The sequence below is a fragment of the Callospermophilus lateralis genome, chromosome 13, assembly GCF_048772815.1.
Source record: "Callospermophilus lateralis isolate mCalLat2 chromosome 13, mCalLat2.hap1, whole genome shotgun sequence".
In the NCBI taxonomy this organism is placed as follows: domain Eukaryota; kingdom Metazoa; phylum Chordata; class Mammalia; order Rodentia; family Sciuridae; genus Callospermophilus; species Callospermophilus lateralis.
Genome location: NC_135317.1, coordinates 45,766,922 through 45,784,534, shown reverse-complemented (window position 1 = coordinate 45,784,534; position 17,613 = coordinate 45,766,922). Strand labels below are relative to the sequence as shown.

The window sequence follows — 17,613 nt, the reverse complement described above, 5'->3', positions numbered from 1 at the left end:
AAACAAGGGGAAAAAGGGTTACAAACAATGCAGGACAACCTAAATATACAGGAGGACCTAGAAGAATCAGAAACATGGACAGGGAAAGAAATCAAGGCATACCTAATTCAGATGGAACGGAATATTAGAGAAGACATGAGACAGCAAATCCAAGCATTGAAAGTATATTTTGAAGAGGAACTAACCACATAAATTCAATCTGCAAAGAATGAGCTTTATCAGGAGATAGAGGTGTTAAAAAAAAATCAAACTGCAATCATAGAAATGCAAGAAACCGTAAATCAGATTAAAAGCGCTAATGAGAATATTACAAACAGACTAGATCAAGTAGAAGTCAGAACATCAGATAATGAAGACAAAGTTTATCAACTTGAAAAGAATATAGTCAACACAGAAAAGATGCTGAAATCTCACGAGCAATCTATCCAAGAGATATGGGATCTCATCAAAAGACCAAATTTGAGAGTCATTGGGATAGAAGAAGGCACAGAGAATCAGTACAAAGGAATGGATAGCATACTAAATGAGATAATACTAGAAAACTTCCCAGAGATGAAAGATGGAATGGATTGCCAAATCCTGGAAGCTTTCAGGACCCCAAACATCCAAAACCATAATAGACCAACTCCAAGACACATAATTATGAAGATAGCTAACATACAGGACAAGGAGAGAATACTGAAAGCTACGAGAGAAAGGAGGCAGATTACATTTAGGGGTAAACCAATTAGGTTAACGACTGATTTTTCATCACAGACTTTGAAAGCGAGAAGATCCTGGAACAACGTATTTCAAACACTGAAAAATAATGGATTCCAACCAAGAATACTGTATCCAGCAAAACTAAGCTTCAGATTTGACAATGAAATTAAAATATTTCACGATAAACAAAAGCTAAAAGAATTCGCAGCTATAAAACCAGCACTGCAAAGTATGTTGAGCAAAATATTACAAGAAGAGGAATTGAAAAATAGCGCCCAAAACTAACAGTGGGAGGTATCTCAGTAAAGGGGGAGAAAAATAACCAAAGAGGGAAAACTAACCAATCTTAAATAAATAAATAAATAAACATGACTGGAAGTACAAACCATATTTCAATTGTAACCTTAAATGTTAATGGCTTAAATTCACCAATCAAGAGACATAGGCTAGTAACCTGGAGTAAAAAAACAAATCCAACAATATGCTGCCTTCAGGAGACTCATATGATAGGAAAAGACATACACAGACTGAAGATGAAAGGTTGGGAAAAATCATACCACTCACATGGCCCTCGGAAGCAAGCAGAAGTGGCCATTCTCATATCGAATAAAGTCAACTTCAAACCTAAGGTAATCAAAAGGGATAAAGAAGGACACTATATAATGTTAAAAGGAACCATCCACCATCAAGACATAACAATTATCAATTTGTATGCACCAAACAATGGTGCTGCAACGTTCATAAAACAAACTCTCCTCAAGTTCAAGAGTCAAATAGACCACAACACAATAATTATGGGGCACTTCAACACACCACTCTCACCATTGGACAGATCCTCTAGACAAAAGCTGAACAAAGAAACTATAAAACTCAATAACGCAATCAATAACCTAGACTTAACCGACATATAAAGAATATATCAACCGTCATCAAGTGGATACACATTCTTCTCAGCAGCACATGGATCCTACTTAAAGATAGACCATATATTATGCCATAGGGCGACTCTCAGTAAATATAAAGGTGTGGAGATAATACCATGCACCATATCTGACCATAATGGAATGAAACTGGAAATCAATGATAAAAGAAGGAAGGAAAAATCCTGCATCACCTGGAAAATGAACAATATGTTACTGAATGATCAATGGGTTACAGAAGATATAAAAGAGGAAATCAAAAAATTCCTAGAGATAAACGACAATACAGACACAACATACGGGAATCTATGGGACACAATGAAAGCAGTTTTAAGAGGGAAATTCATTTCCTGGAGTTCATTCCTCAAAAAAAGAAAAAACCAACAAATAAATGATCTCACACTACATCTTAAAACCTTAGAAAAGGAAGAACAAAACAACAGCAAATATAGCAGAAGACAAGAAATAATTAAAATCAGAGCGGAAATCAACGAAATTGAAACAAAAAAAAACCACTGAAAAAATTGATAAAACTAAAAGTTGGTTCTTTGAAAAAATAAATAAGATCGACAGACCCTTAGCCATGCTAACGAAGAGAAGAAGAGAGAGAATGCAAATTACTAACATATAGGATGAAAAAGGCAATATCACAACAGACACTACAGAAATACAGAAGATAATTCAAAAGTATTTTGAAACCCTATATTCCAATAAAATAGAAGATAGTGAAGATATCGATAAATTTCTTAAGTCATATGATCTGCCCAGATTGAGTCAGGAAGACACACACAATTTAAACAGACCAATAACAAAAGAAGAAATTGAAGAGGCCATCAAAAGACTACCAACTAAGAAAAGCCTGGGACCGGATGGGTATACAGCAGAGTTTTACAAAACCTTCAAAGAAGAATTAATACCAATACTTTTCAAGCTATTTCAAGAAATAGAAAAAGAAGGAGCTCTTCCAAATTCATTCTATGAGGCCAACATAACCCTGATCCCAAAACCAGACAAAGACACTTCAAAGAAAGAAAACTATAGAACAATATCTCTAATGAACTTAGGTGCAAAAATTCTCAATAAAATCCTGGCAAATCCAATGCAAAAGCATATCAAAAAAATTGTGCACCATGATCAAGTAGGATTCATCCCTGGGATGCAAGGCTGGTTCAATATACGGAAATCAATAAATGTTATTCACCACATCAATAGATTAAAGATAAGAACCATATGATCATCTCGATAGATGCAGAAAAAGCATTTGACAAAGTACAGCATCCCTTTATGTTCAAAACACTAGAAAAACTAGGGATAACAGGAACTTACCTCAACATTGTAAAAGCTATATATGCTAAGCCTCAGGCTAACATCATTCTAAATGGAGAAAAACTGAAGGCATTCCCTCTAAAATCTGGAAGAAGACAGGGATGCCCTCTCTCACCACTTCTATTCAATTTAGCTCTTGAAATACTAGCCAGAGCAATTAGACAGACAAAAGAAATTAAAGGCATAAAAATAGGAAAAGAAGAACTTAAATTATCGCTATTTGCGGATGACATGATAATATACTTAACAGACCCAAAAGGGTCTACAAAGAAACTGCTAGAGTTAATAAATGAATTCAGCAAAGTGGCAGGTTATAAAATCAACACGCATAAATCAAAGGCATTCCTGTATATCAGCAACAAAACTTCTGAAATGGAAATGAGGAAAACCATTCCATTCACAATATCCTCAAAAAAAATAAAATACTTGGGAATCAACCTAACAAAAGAGGTGAAAGATTTATACAATGAAAACTATAGAACCCTAAAGAGAGAGATAGAAGAAGATCTTAGAAGATGGAAAAATGTACCCTGTTCATGGATAGGCAGAATTAACATTATCAAAATGGCGATATTACCCAAAGTTCTCTACAGGTTTAATGCGATGCCAATCAGAATCCCAACGGCATTTCTTGTAGAAATAGATAAAGCAATCATGAAATTCATATGAAATAACAAAAGACCCAGAATAGCAAAAACAATTCTAAGCAGGAAGTGTGAATCTGGAGGTATAGCGATACCAGAGTTCAAACTGTACTACAAAGCAATAGTAACAAAAACAGCGAGGTACTGGTACCAAAACAGGCAGGTGGATCAATGGTACAGAATAGAGGACACAGAAACCAATCCACAAAATTACAACTTTCTTATATTTGATAAAGGGGCTAACAACATGCAATGGAGGAAGGATAGCATCTTCAACAAATGGTGCTGGGAAAATTGGAAATCCATATGCAACAAAATGAAACTGAATCCCTTTCTCTCGCCATGCACAAAAGTTAACTCAAAATGGATCAAGGAGCTTGATATCAAATCAGAGACCCTGCACCTAATAGAAAAAAAAGTTGGCTCCGATCTACATATTGTGGGGTCACGCTCCAAATTCCTTAATAGGACGCCCATAGCCCAATATTTAATAACAAGAATAAACAAATGGGACTTAATTAAACTAAAAAGTTTTTTTCTCAGCAAGAGAAACAATAAGAGAAGTAAATAGGGAGCCTAAATCCTGGGAACAAATCTTTACTCCTCACACTTCAGATAGAGCCCTAATTTCCAAAATATACAAAGAACTCAAAAAATTAAACAATAAGATAACAAATAACCCAATCAACAAATGGGCCAAGGACCTGAACAGACACTTCTCAGAAGAGGACATACAATCAATCAACAAGTACATGAAAAAATGCTCACCATCTCTAGCAGTCAGAGAAATGCAAATCAAAACCACCCTAAGATACCATCTCACTCCAGTAAGATTGGCAGCCATTAGGAAGTCAAACAACAATAAGTGCTGGCGAGGATGTGGGGAAAAGGGTACACTTGTACATTGCTGGTGGGAATGCAAATTGGTGCGGCCAATATGGAAAGCAGTATGGAGATTCCTGGGAAAGCTGGGAATGGAACCACCATTTGACCCAGCTATCGCCCTCCTCGGACTATTCCCTGAGGACCTTAAAAGAGCATACTATAGGGATACTGCTACATCAATGATCATAGCAGCACAATTCACAATAGCTAGACTGTGAAACCAACCTAGATGCCCTTCAATAGATGAATGGATAAAAAAAAATGTGGCATCTATACACAATGGAGTATTATGCAGCACTGAAAAATGACAAAATCATGGAATTTGCAGGGAAATGGATGGCATTAGAGCAGATTATGCTAAGTGAAGCTAGCCAATCCTTAAAAAACAAATGCCAAATGTCTTCTTTGATTTAAGGAGAGCAACTAAGAACTGAACAGAGGGAAAAAGCATGAGGAAAAGAATTACATTAAACTGAGACGAGTGATGGAAGGGAAAGGGAGAGAGAAGGGAAATTGCAAGGAAACGGAAGGAAACCCTCATCGTTATACGAAATCACATACATGAGGTTGGGAGGGGAAGCGGGGGGAGGGAGAGAACAGAACAACAACAGATGAGGTAGAGAGGGAAGATGGGAGGGGAGAGAAGGGGGGATAGTAGGGGATAGGAAAGACAGTAGAATACAACAGTCACTAATATGGCATTATGTAATCATTGTGAATGTGTAACTGATGTGATTCTGCAATTTGTATTTGGGGTAAAAATGGAAATGCATAACTCACTTGAATCAAATGTATGAAAGATGAAAAAAATAAAAAAAAAGTGGATCCAATTATAAAAAAAAAAGGATTTGAGAGTAGCAATGAAAGGAAACTGAGAATCTAGAAATCTGAGGGACTCTCAGAGGTAGAAAAGCTGACTGCTTCTGGATTTCACACATTGAAAAAGAAGACTTAAAAAAAAAACTTTGAACAAAAAATGGTTCCTTATGCTTTCTCTGGTAAATACAGGAATTTAACCTTGCTGCAGATTAAGTTAAGTATATTCACTTCAGATAAAACACATTTCAAATGGTCCAATAAGAACCCCCAGTAGGTTGAGAAAGAGACAGAAATAGAAAAAAGCGAAGGAACAAATCAGGCTTGGAGGGTTTGGGGTTTTTTTTTTTTTTTTTTTTTTTTTTGGTGTGCTATTGCCTAGAGTAATTATACAATTCACTGTCCAAACTGGGATAGCTCTGAGAGTAGAAAAGGGCATTATTACTTAACCTGCCAAGACAAGGAACATAAACTAAGACTGTCCTTGCCAGTTTGGAACATGTAGTCTCTCTTACTAGCACATGGAATTTACTGCAGTAAGATAGATAAAAAACAGCTAAGTTTGGGGAAATATCATAGCCAAAGGCCCCACAAATGTTGTATTATATGTAAGCCTTTGAGAGACTCTTAAAATAATGTTTAAATGCATGGACAAAAAATAGGAAATAAAGGACATATTTCCCAATGCCCACATAAGTGTGACTGTAGGTGAAAAAATGGTCAAGGAAGAATCTTCCAGAAGGCAGAAAAATAAACACAGGAGTTCCTGGTAGGGAGCAGGATCAGAGTCTAACCAAGGTACATCCCCCACCCCAACCAAAGAGTCTTAAAAATGCTTCCTGCTATCCATGCTTTCTGTCACTGTCAGTATTCCTAATCCCAGAAGTTCCTTCAGCCTTAGAGGATTAAACAAAAACTTGTAATTTGCTAACTGAGCCTAATGCAATAAATTATGCATACTGCACATAAAGTGATGGTAGTAAAAATAAACCCAAGAAGTCTTTTATAAAAATCACTGAACTGATGGCCAGGAGGCCCTGATTCTCATCTGACCCTCACTATTAGCTTGTGACCCTGGATAAATTATGACTTCTCAGGACTTGAGTTCTTTCATTTGTAAAATGAATAAGAGGGATACCTTCCAATTCTATAATTCTAATTTAAAATTCTTGACCTCACTAAGCCAAAACAAAACCACAAAAATCCTCTTAAAATTAGAGAATTCATATGGATTAGTTGATCTGGTTTTTCAGCAAAAGCAATGCAGCACAATTTTTTTAAAAAAGTTATATTGGCAAATAAAATTCTGGTGCAGTTTCATTTTTAATTTTTCACATTACTTTGGTCTCATTATACTACAACAAAGAATAAAATAAAAGTTCTTGTTTTAAGAAGGGAAAGACATTTGCCTTCCATTTCATTAAGCTTTAGAAACCAATTCAAAAGGTGGCAACCTGACACTGCTTCAGAATTTCAACGCTTTTATAATATTTACAGACTAAAATTTAGAATGTACAAAAATCCCGAACTGTAATTTGAAGATTTTTAATATAACACATTTTATTAGTTACATAGACAAGAATAGTATTTACTGAATCTTAAAAATAGTATTTTTAAAGTAATATAAGGTAATTTAAAGTACATGTATGCTAAATTTCAAATTTTGATGCCTCCTCGAATTTTTAGAAGAAAACAGCCTTCACAACTCTTTCTTCATCACTGGTGAAAGGTATGACAAAAGCTAACAGTCTATATTAATACTTTGTTGTTCAAATTATTCAGCTTTACAAATGTTGAAAAATAAAGACCAATCATTTTAAGAGAATACAACCCAAACTTTGTCACTTCAAATCATCCTATGTCAGGACAAGGAAAAAATGACATTTTGCAAATCCTGCCTTCATTCTAATGTTTCCATTTGAGTATTGATAATACGCTGTTGTTCGTGACATTTCTTTTTTCTGGATCTCTACCAGCAAGCAGGGCAGACTTTCCCTTAACTCTACTGTCCACTGTCACTGTCTATAGATTCTCATAGTTTCTTCCAGAGAAGAAAGCTTCCAATTCCTAAGATATAGGGAAGACATTTTTTTTTCTGGCTGGAGTGAAGTGAGGACATAAGAGTCCAACCAGTCCTGAGACAGACTTTCAGCTGATGATATGCTTTTAACACCAAGCCACACTTCCTTCTCTAGTCCCCTGATAACACTGCCATTGTCTCTCTAGTGATTAGAATTTCACATTCCTTTGTTATACCTAGTCATAGCATCAAATCTTTCTGTCTTCAAAGCTTATGCATCAAATAAAGAGCTGGAATTTTTGCATCTATACTGTTTTTATATAAATTTCTTTTGTAGAAGGCAGCAGAAAGTTGTTTCACTGCCATTGTAAAGCCAAAAATTACTATGTGAATTATTTCACATACCATTTATAATGATTTGAAGTCATGTCCATCTTGGTTTACTGAGAACACATTCTCATCTCCCTTTTCCTATTTCCCTTGGAGAAAGCCTCTCCAACTGCATGAGATCCCAGTGAGGCTTACAGTCACTGGGCAATGTCCCTCTCCTATAGCAGACCAGGCTGGCCCACCAGTATATACCATTCCTAGGTCACACTGATTTTTCAAATGGCCACACAAGTGGTCAAACAGAGTCAATGCACATCTTCTTTGAGGCAGATAGGTGGATATTTGGCCTGACAAGTTCTCTTAGTTGGAATTATTAAACCAGAAGGAAGACAATCTTAAGTTGCTAGTGATCAGCTTACTGGCCTGGCCATATGCCTCTGACGAATGACAAATAAAGAAATCAGCCAAGCTGAAAGAAGAATCCAGATGAGATCATTTGAGTTCCTGGCTGTAACCATGCCTGAAGTCAGATGCACTTCTGGATATCACAATTACATAAACAATTAAGTTCCCTTTATTTTCATAAGCTGGTTTAAGCTGGCTTCCTTTCAGTGATGAACGAGTCCTGATGGATACATCATTGAATCTAAATGTTTCAATTATTGATACTCAAACTATAAAATTCTACTCATTTACCAAAAATTAAATAGCTTAATTTCCTTTATTCAAATAAAGTCACAAATCAGAATTAACATACATATATATGTCCCTTCCGCCATTTGGGTAAGATACTTTGACTTTATTTGATATTTGCATGTTTCTAAGGTAGCACTATCTTTGAGAATGAGATATATATATTCTGTAGTACTACAAATCCAACAGCCAATCACCTACAGAACAGCTTCCTTCCTGGTACTTCAAACATTCTTGCAGTTGCTTTAAATTTTATCAGTGCTCTCGTCTCGGTTTTTAATAAAGTTCAAGTTGTATGATTTTCTTATATCAAGTCTATGTCAGAGTAAAAAAATACACCTCAAAATAAAAGTATGATTCAAATTTTTTAAAAAAATTATTCAACCTCAATCTCTGAGCCAAAATTAGAGATCAGAATTACTTAAACCTAAAGATTTTGGGGAAGCAGGTAGAAGGTAAGATCATGCTTCCCAAGAGACAGGTAGGAATGCTTAGATATCGATTCCATAGGCATTCTCCCTAGAGGAACTGCCTCATTATTATCTACAGGCCACTTGTGCTTACCAACCCAATAGTCAGCATTTATACTTCTGGGTTTAAAGTTCTCTCCTGGGACTTCAGTCAGCTTCAAGTGCACACAGGGGCTAGGCAGGTAATCTAAAAGAGGGAGCAGGCTAAACTGTTTTTGACATATTGCAATAATTTGCATTAAAAATAACATTTTATTAAAATTCCAGCCTCTCTCTCTGGTTCAAGTTTTGTTTCCATGCACTACTTATACCTACTACCTTTAGTGTATCCATATTTTCTTTCATTAGGCTATCCTATTAATAGTTTTTTTTGTGCATTGATACTCTATGTATACATTTATGTATGAGTAAGTTAATGACAAAAATTATAATGACAAAAATTGATTTACTGAGCATATAGTACGTGCCAGGCACTCTTCTAAGTGCTTTATATAAATATTAACTTATTTTGTCTTCAGTGCAAACCTATGAATCAGGTGCCATTATCCCCATTTTACAGATGAAGACACTGAGGCTCTGAGAAATCAACTTGTCTAAAACAACAAAGCAAATAAGTTGTAAATTTGAATGTGGACACTCTGATTAAAGGATCCCTACTCTTAATTTTTCCTCTTTCCACAAAGATATATGTCATCTATCATGGGTTAAATTATGTCCCCATAAATGACATGAAGTACTAACCCTGGTACCTGTGAATGTGACCTCATTTGAAAGCAGTCTTTGCAAATGAAATCTAATCAAGATGGGGTCATACCAGATTAGGCTGGGTCCTAATCCAATTTGACTGGTATCCTTCTAAGGAGAAAATTTGGACACTGCCAGACAGAACGAAAGACAATCATGAGAAGACAGGATCAGAGATTGGATTTATGCTGTCATATAGTAAGAAATGCCCGAGGCTTCCAGAAACTAGATAAGGCAGGATCCTCTCCTATGGGCCTCTGAGTGACTTGGCCTTGCCAATTGATTTCAGATTTCTAGCCTCCAAAACTGTAGGAAAAAATTCTGTTGTTTAAAGCCTCTCCACATGTAGTACTTAGTTATGGCAGCTCTAGAAAACTAATACCATCTCTCACTTATACTGAAATATGCTATGTCTTCAACCTGCTATTTGCAATTTTAACACAGATGCAAGTCTAAGTAAGATTTAGCTCTCCTCTTATTTCTACTTAAAGAAAAACAATATCGAGGGGTGGGACTGAGATAACCAAAAAGTACAATGTTTCAATCTAATACAGACAACTTCTATTCAGCACTAGCTGATGACTACCACATGGAAATACAGGACCAAGTTGCCAGATCTTCTAGTTTGCATGAGAATGCAGCAGCCATGATTTTGTGCATTAAATTTTTTGACAACAAATTAGTTACTAATTAAAAATATTAATACTTAATAAAATATTAATATTAAAAAATATTGTGCTGGTCAAACAAAACACATTTGCAGACCAAATCTGGCCATTGGTCGAGGATTTACAATCTCTACTTTGTCCATTTTCTTTGCTTTCTATGTCTACTTCCCTTGAATTTTATTTCACATGGTCCTAACTGGAGCCATCCATCCACCAGATCTAGGAAGCAGGCACAGCACTGGTACCATGTTGAAGTCAATATCTTAAGACCAGAAAACCCTCTATGCAATGTACTGATCCCAAGATGTACTGATGCAGGGGAGTCACATATACTTAAGAACCTAAAACTGCATGGGCACACACTTGTGGATCCACATCTTAAGTTTTATTAAAACTGTTTCTCTGTTCTCTTAGCTAATAGCCAATGTCAGAGAATTTTAATTGGAGTAAGGGTTTTGTGTAACCCTAGGAAATGACCTGTGACATCATTCATAGCACTGTCCTTATAGTTTAATGGGTTCTTCCAAATCCTTATCTGTTATATTTATACTTGAAGGAGTCACAAGTGGATTACAATAGCTCGTAATTGTCATTCAGTGTGACTAATCTGTAATGTATAAGTTTTCAGAAACTGGGGGGATTTTTTTTTTTTTTTTTGCCATATTTGGGATTGAATCCAGGTGTTCTACCATTGAGCAACATAGTCCCAGCTCATTTTAAAACTTTTTATGATTTTGAGGCAGGATCTTACTAAATTGCCAAGTCTGGTCTCAAACATGTAATCCTCCTGCCTAAGCCTCCCAAGTAGCTGGGATTGCAGGTACAAACTACTAAGCCTGGCAATGGAAACATTTTTGAAAAGCAGTTTTGTAAAAACAGTTTTTTGTAAAAACAGTTTTGACTTTTTTCTTTAGGTTTGTTCTAAAACCTCAGAAATATGGGGAAAAATGTTCTGAGAATGTTAACATCAATAAGTCACATTGCCTAACAATCCTCATTGGCAATGAGCATCTACTGGGGGTTGAACCTAGTTAATATAGCATAGAAACTAATGATTGCTCCTGGCAAGTGATAGCCAGGACACTCTTGGCTACACTGAGATATTAAATGGACAGTGATGCAGTTTGGCACACCACAGTGTTTGGGATTTGCAAAACTGATGAACATTATTTTTGGAAAATTTATAGCAATACTAAGTAATGAAAAACCACAAAGTCGGCTCAAGTCATCTCATTTAATGTTTGTTCTGTTTATTTATTTGCTTGAATTAAGAATTTATCACACTTCCACGGGTTTTTATGTGTATAAAATCATACTGAATCTCACTAGCTTATTTTTCTCACAACAAGCCAAAATGGTCAGTAAAGTGAGTGTTAACTCATATGATGACAAGGAAACTGATGCTCTGAAGCATTAAATAATTTGTTTCAGGGTTATCAGTGACAAGGGTGAGGCTTATATTCAAACCTTCTCATTCTGCATTCAATGATTTCTCCCACATATAAAAGTCATGAAAACTTACAAGACTAAGCTCTTTCCACAGACAGCCAGACCTGACTTTAGGCTCAGGTAAGTTTTTTAAACTTCTCTAAATCCCAATTTCCTCATTTGTGAAATGAAATTAGAATGACAAAATATATGTAAAGAATATGATATAGAGTGAGCACTTGATTTTTATTTTAAATGTTAGCTGCCTTCTCTTTCCTCTCTTCTACCAAATCTATCAACTCTAAGCAAACCATCCACTCTCTGTTTAAACATTTGGGTGATGAGTGGAAACTACATATCTATTACAAAAGAAATTCAAAGGGTATAAAGATATTGATAAAACAATAATAAATTCATTGTTAAGGCAAAAAAGATCAAAGAAACTGTTGAATATATTATTATAGAATAACTGAGAAAGTAGTTATTTTTAAAAAATTCATGATGTTGAGTCTTTTCTAAAGGGGGGTGGGTCACATCAAAACTTCAGGCTTTGAACTTATTCTCTGCTGTCTAATGAATATGGCTAATTATCTTCAAATAAAAAAATTCAAACACATCAAAGAGATACGAAATGTTTCTAACCTATGGTGTGGTTTGAGTTTGTACACCTTAGGAGCTATCATGTGCCACTTGGGTCAGAAGCAAAAGAATTGCCAGGATCATCTGGTTGATCAGTGCCGCAAAAGAACTGAAATTCTGACTCCACTGAAGATTCCACTCTGCTGATTCAGTTATCCCTCTGGATGAGGATGAGTTGGAGGCACTTACAGGTAGATAACAGCAGAGGATGGAACTAATGGGAGCCCACGGGTTGCTTGCTCTCTTTACAAAAATGGGCAGGGAAAGAATTGTAAGCTTAGAATATGGATTGGTGTTTTAGTCAGGGGCCTCACATAATCTGCCAGCAGAAAACTAAGCAATTATCAAATTTAATACTAAAAATATTAAAATGCATAGGATGATTGAGAACGTTTCTTCAAATTTCAACTTAATGCTAGGGAACTGTGAGCCAACAACCACCTTATATATGTGACTCTGATTCTTGGCACAATCCTGGGGTTGTATTACTGCATATGTGGGAGGTTACTGATTGCTTTATAATGATCGTGTTGAAGGTCATATTCCTCATACACATAACTTCACTTACTATTATGAATTAGACATGTACCTGAGTAGACAATGATCTCTTTCCATTAAATACAAAGTGGCTGAAATTACTGTTTAAGTTGCCAGGTCATAAGAGAAAAAAGATCAAATTAATAAGGGTGAAGTTGCATAATCAGTTTATAAAACAAATCATGCTGAGGTCAAGGCTGACATCATCAACTCCCACATATCTAACTATACTTAAAAATGTGGCTCTTTTTTCTCATAACCATTGCTCTACTTCAAGCTTTTCCTTATTTTTCTTCCATTCACATATAGTTGAGGAATCATTTATCTTGGCAAGGACCAAATTGATCATGTCACCTACTTCAGAAACCTCTGATGGATTCCCACTGCTTGAGGGACAGAGGCCCAACTCCTCAGCAGGGGATTCATAGCTCTCCTAAATTTGGCCCATCCTTCTAATTCAGGGGATTTCAACCTTGGCTGAATATCAGAACCACTAGGGGAGCTTTAAAAATAAACAGGCTAATGCCCCATGCCCCAGAAATTCTATTTAATAGTTCTGGTGAAGATCCAGGGACTTGTAGCTTTAAAAATAGATGGATGACTCTTAGGTTCTGCCAGGGCTGAACCACTGATCTAATTTTCCCACTTATTATTTCACCCAATATGAACTAACTCTTGTGCTTCAGCCATTAATGACTGTTGTTTGTTTATGTCTCCAATCCTCTCTGCATGCTGTTAATCCAACATGGAATAGCATTTCCTTTCTAGCTCTTTATTTACATCTTCACCATTCTTCTAAAACTAAGTGAAATCCCACCACTATTTTTAGAACCATAGTGAATCTTAATGACGCTGCAATTCTGATAATCCTCAGAGCATTTATTATCTTTCTAAAGTATTTTATGGCAATTAATAACATTGTTTTCACTGTGAATATTTCTTTAATATTTTGCTCCTTGTATTTCAGGACCCTGAGGGAAGGCAAACTTTTCATAACATCTTTTGTTTCCACTCCCTAGCCCCTAGCATTAGCAGCAGCATTAAGCATAAAGTAGATACTCTGGGCTCAATACTTATGATGACTGAATAATTAAGTTCTCTGAAATTTATGAAGTGTTTTTTTCTTACAGCCTGACAACCTAACTGTCAACCTCAAGGGTTGTTTATTCATACAGTGACATGTTTTGTCACTAGAGGCATCATTATACCCATGTAGAAAAGATAATCACTTGTTCACAAAAACTGATTTGATGTCAAATTTAGGGGTGATACTTATAAATGTATTTTTCCTTATAGAAAGAAGTTCTTTTTCATATTTATATACTTTCTATGTTTATATATCTTCTATGTGTATGCAATCTGTTTATAGAAGAGCAGAAAGTGGTATGTAGTAAAAGAGCTACTGATCTATCAAAACCTTACAAAAGACCCACCAATGTGAAAGGCCAGCTGAAGCCCCATCCTAACTCACTATGGGGAGGTTCAGAAGAGCAAGAGCTCTTTTCCTCTCAATTTAGATGACATAAAGGTATTAGTAAACTGTAGGTAAATGTCTATAATGCAAATACTGAAAACTAAAAAGCTACTGGTAGAAGAGTATCTAATATGAATCACTACTGAAGCTCTGGCTCAGCCCAGCAGGTTCATGTCCTGTTTCTAGTGCATGGGAGATATACTTCCATATCCAGAATGACACAAAACATCATTGTACATGGAGTCTACCTGTAATTGAAGTAGCACAGGTACTTATGAGTTAAACAGTCTTGGGAGAGCTGGCTGAGAATCAAACCAATATTTATAACACTGTTTTTGTGGAAAAATGCTTTCTGCATTCTAAACAATAGAATTAAGATATGAACTTCAGGAATACAGCTTATTCTTAGGTTGGGAAATGACTGTATTTTATTAAGGGCAGCCAGGAGTGGACTACGAGAATGAAAATTGGCATTAACATGGACAGGACATATCTATAGGATGAAAGAGGGGATGATGGGAAGAAAGCCAAGCACATTCTTAATTTTTTAAGCAAATATTTACTGAACACCATTAAAGGCTATCCTGAGTACTGTGGGAGACAAAATTCATCAGACATAATCTTTTACTTTATACAGCCTTACAACCTAGCATGGGAGCTATAATAGACACAAATAAAGCTGCTGTTAATAGTGATAAAAACAAAACATTAGATGCAGTCAGCAGAGAGATGGAAAGAGTTAGTATTTCTAACTGGAGTACCTAGGAAGACTTCATGGAGAGATTTGTAGAAGATTTTAAGACGCAAAGGAAATAGTGAAAGCAGAAAATCATAGGTAGGAAAAATAGTACAATTTAAGGACAAAGAAGGACTTTAGAGAATAGGAGACTCCAGTTGGCTCAACTGGGGGATGTTTTAGGAGCACGGTAGGGAGTTTTGAATGCCAGGCAAAGTAACTGAATTATTGAAGTGATTCTATATGCAGATTTATGCAGAATACAAGATAGAGAAAGAGAATGAATACAGAAAGATCATGAAGAGATGATTTTAAAAGTTGAGGTTGATTAAGATAATCTTTCAAGTGAGGTTTTTGACCAAATAAACATTTAAGGTTCATGTGCTAGCTGGTTAATAAATTACTTCCTTTTATAATAATGTAGAAATCATTAAGAAAAACTGTATGAAACCTTAAAAAATAAAAACCAAAATATTAGCTTCAAAAGAAAAACCATTTTAAAAGCACTGTTTAGCTGTTTGGTTAAGACTTTATGACTAGAACTTGCTACAAATACAAGGATAATTGAGGTGGTAGTCTCCCTTTAAAAATAATACAATGTGTTTAAACATTATATTTTTTTAAATTTTGTTTTGTTTTTTAATATATTTATTTTTTAGTTGTAATTGGACACAATATCTTTATTTTATTTATTTATTTTTATGTGGTGCTGAGGATCAAACCCAGGGCCTCACACGTGGTAGGCAAGTGCTCTACCACTGAGCCACAACCCCAGTCCCTAAACATTATATTTTTAAAAACATATAAAATGTAATATGAAATGATTATTCCACTATTGTCGAAGACCACTTATTCAATATACAAGATCAGTATAAGATATTCCATAAAATTTTATTATTAAGGAAGCGTCAAAGGTGGTGGACTTGTTTGTTTTTAAATTTTTTCTCTTTTTAAAACAATTTTTTTAGTTGCAGAAGGACATAACATCTTTGTTTATTTTTATGTGGTGCTGAGGATAGAACCCAGTATATCACACATGGTAGGCAAGCGCTCTACTAGTGAGCTACAACCCAACCCCTTGTTTTAAAATTTTGAGCTATTGCTAAGATAGGTGTGAGCCAACTTGAGTGATTTGATTTAGCAAATGTCTTCCAACTTCAAAACTTCAGTATTACATGACACACAGCATTCATCTTTATCTGAAAACAAATGAAATGGAAGTAATGAAATTAAAAGGATTGATTTGTTGCTTATAGAAACCAATTAGATGATTACACCTGAAAGACCATAAAAGAATTATATGAAGTACCTTAAAACTGATATTATTTATACTATGCATAATTTAAAAACCTATAATAAAAATCTTGAGCTGTGCTCAGAGACTTCTAAAATAGAAGATACAATATTCTCCTTCACATATTTTATGTCAATCTCCTAAAAATTGGGGAAATATATGATTAGATATTTAAGCCTGATTTAAACTGAATTATTTAAAATTTAGTCAACATTTGAGCCCTTCTCAGTATTACAGTCAGCAAAAAAGATACTAAAGTAAGGGAGAGACAGCTCCTATTCTCAAGCAACTCATAAAACTGCACAGAAGACTAATATGAGTAACTCCAAATCAAGACAGACTTAGTGCTGCAAATGATGCAAGGCACCATGGAATTTTGGAGAGAGTTTATTACTACAGGAAAAATGTGGGAAGTTTCTGCATTCTGGACTGAATAGCAACAGAGAGACTGTTAAGAAACAGATAAGGACTAGAATTTTGAGTTGAAGCCAAGTCATATTGTAGAAGGTTAAATACTAGATTCAGCATATGTGGCTTCAGTAGAGAGCTGGAGATGGAGGTCGACGAGAGAGTGCTTCTCCAGCATGCACAAAGCCCTGGGAATAATCCCCAGTACTGCACACAAAAAAAGCACATTCAGTAGAAAATACATTCAAATTTGTATTTTAAACATATGGCTTTTGTTTTAGAGTATGAGTTACTGTGAGAAGATTCAATAGGCAGTGTATTCAAGGCCTACATACAAGTCAAACTACATACTGCATATGAGGTACACACAGACATTTATTTTACGATAGGAAGTGAAATCTTTTGCTATTGCAATGGTCAAGATAAAAAGAAAATATAATTTAAAAAAGGGGGGCTGGGGATATACCTCAGTTGGTAGAGTGCTTGCCTAGCATGCACAAGGCCCTGGGTTCAATCCTCAGCACCATAAATAAATAAATAAATAAATAAAGTAAAATAAAGGTACATGTCCACCTACAACCAAAATAAAAATTTAAGGGAGATCCAACATGGCGGTGGGAGCGGAGAGATCAAGTCTCTGACCTCTTCAGCTACACGGGCATAGGGAGTTGTAAACCATCTAAATGATGTTTGCTCAGGATCACTAGGCAATGCTGAGCTGACGTGGATCTGGGGCGAACAGTCTGGGCCTTTCAGAACACACACCGAGCCCGGATCGGCTGAATTCAAGCTCCCGTTTGCCTGCGTCTCACAGACAAACCGCTGTGACTCAGCACTAAACCATCCCTCGGAAACAACTGGTCGGCCCATCTGAACCTG

The 17,613-nt window shown here is 35.6% G+C and overlaps 1 protein-coding gene across 22 annotated transcripts in view; it reads right to left on the bottom strand.

Moving 5' to 3' along the window:
* Nucleotides 1–17,613, bottom strand: part of Znf438 (zinc finger protein 438) — a 191,495-nt gene that overhangs the window by 99,642 nt on the left and 74,240 nt on the right. For 9 of the 22 annotated variants that reach the window (XM_076831848.1, XM_076831852.1, XM_076831858.1 and 6 more), the window contains one exon: nucleotides 16,156–16,231. The exons of 12 other annotated variants lie outside the window; for them this stretch is intronic. The gene's annotated coding sequence lies outside the window, so the exon portion shown is untranslated. Of the gene's footprint in view, nucleotides 1–8,900; nucleotides 8,994–16,155; nucleotides 16,232–17,613 lie in introns of all 22 variants that reach the window. One more of the 22 variants, XM_076831850.1, reaches the window with a different exon arrangement.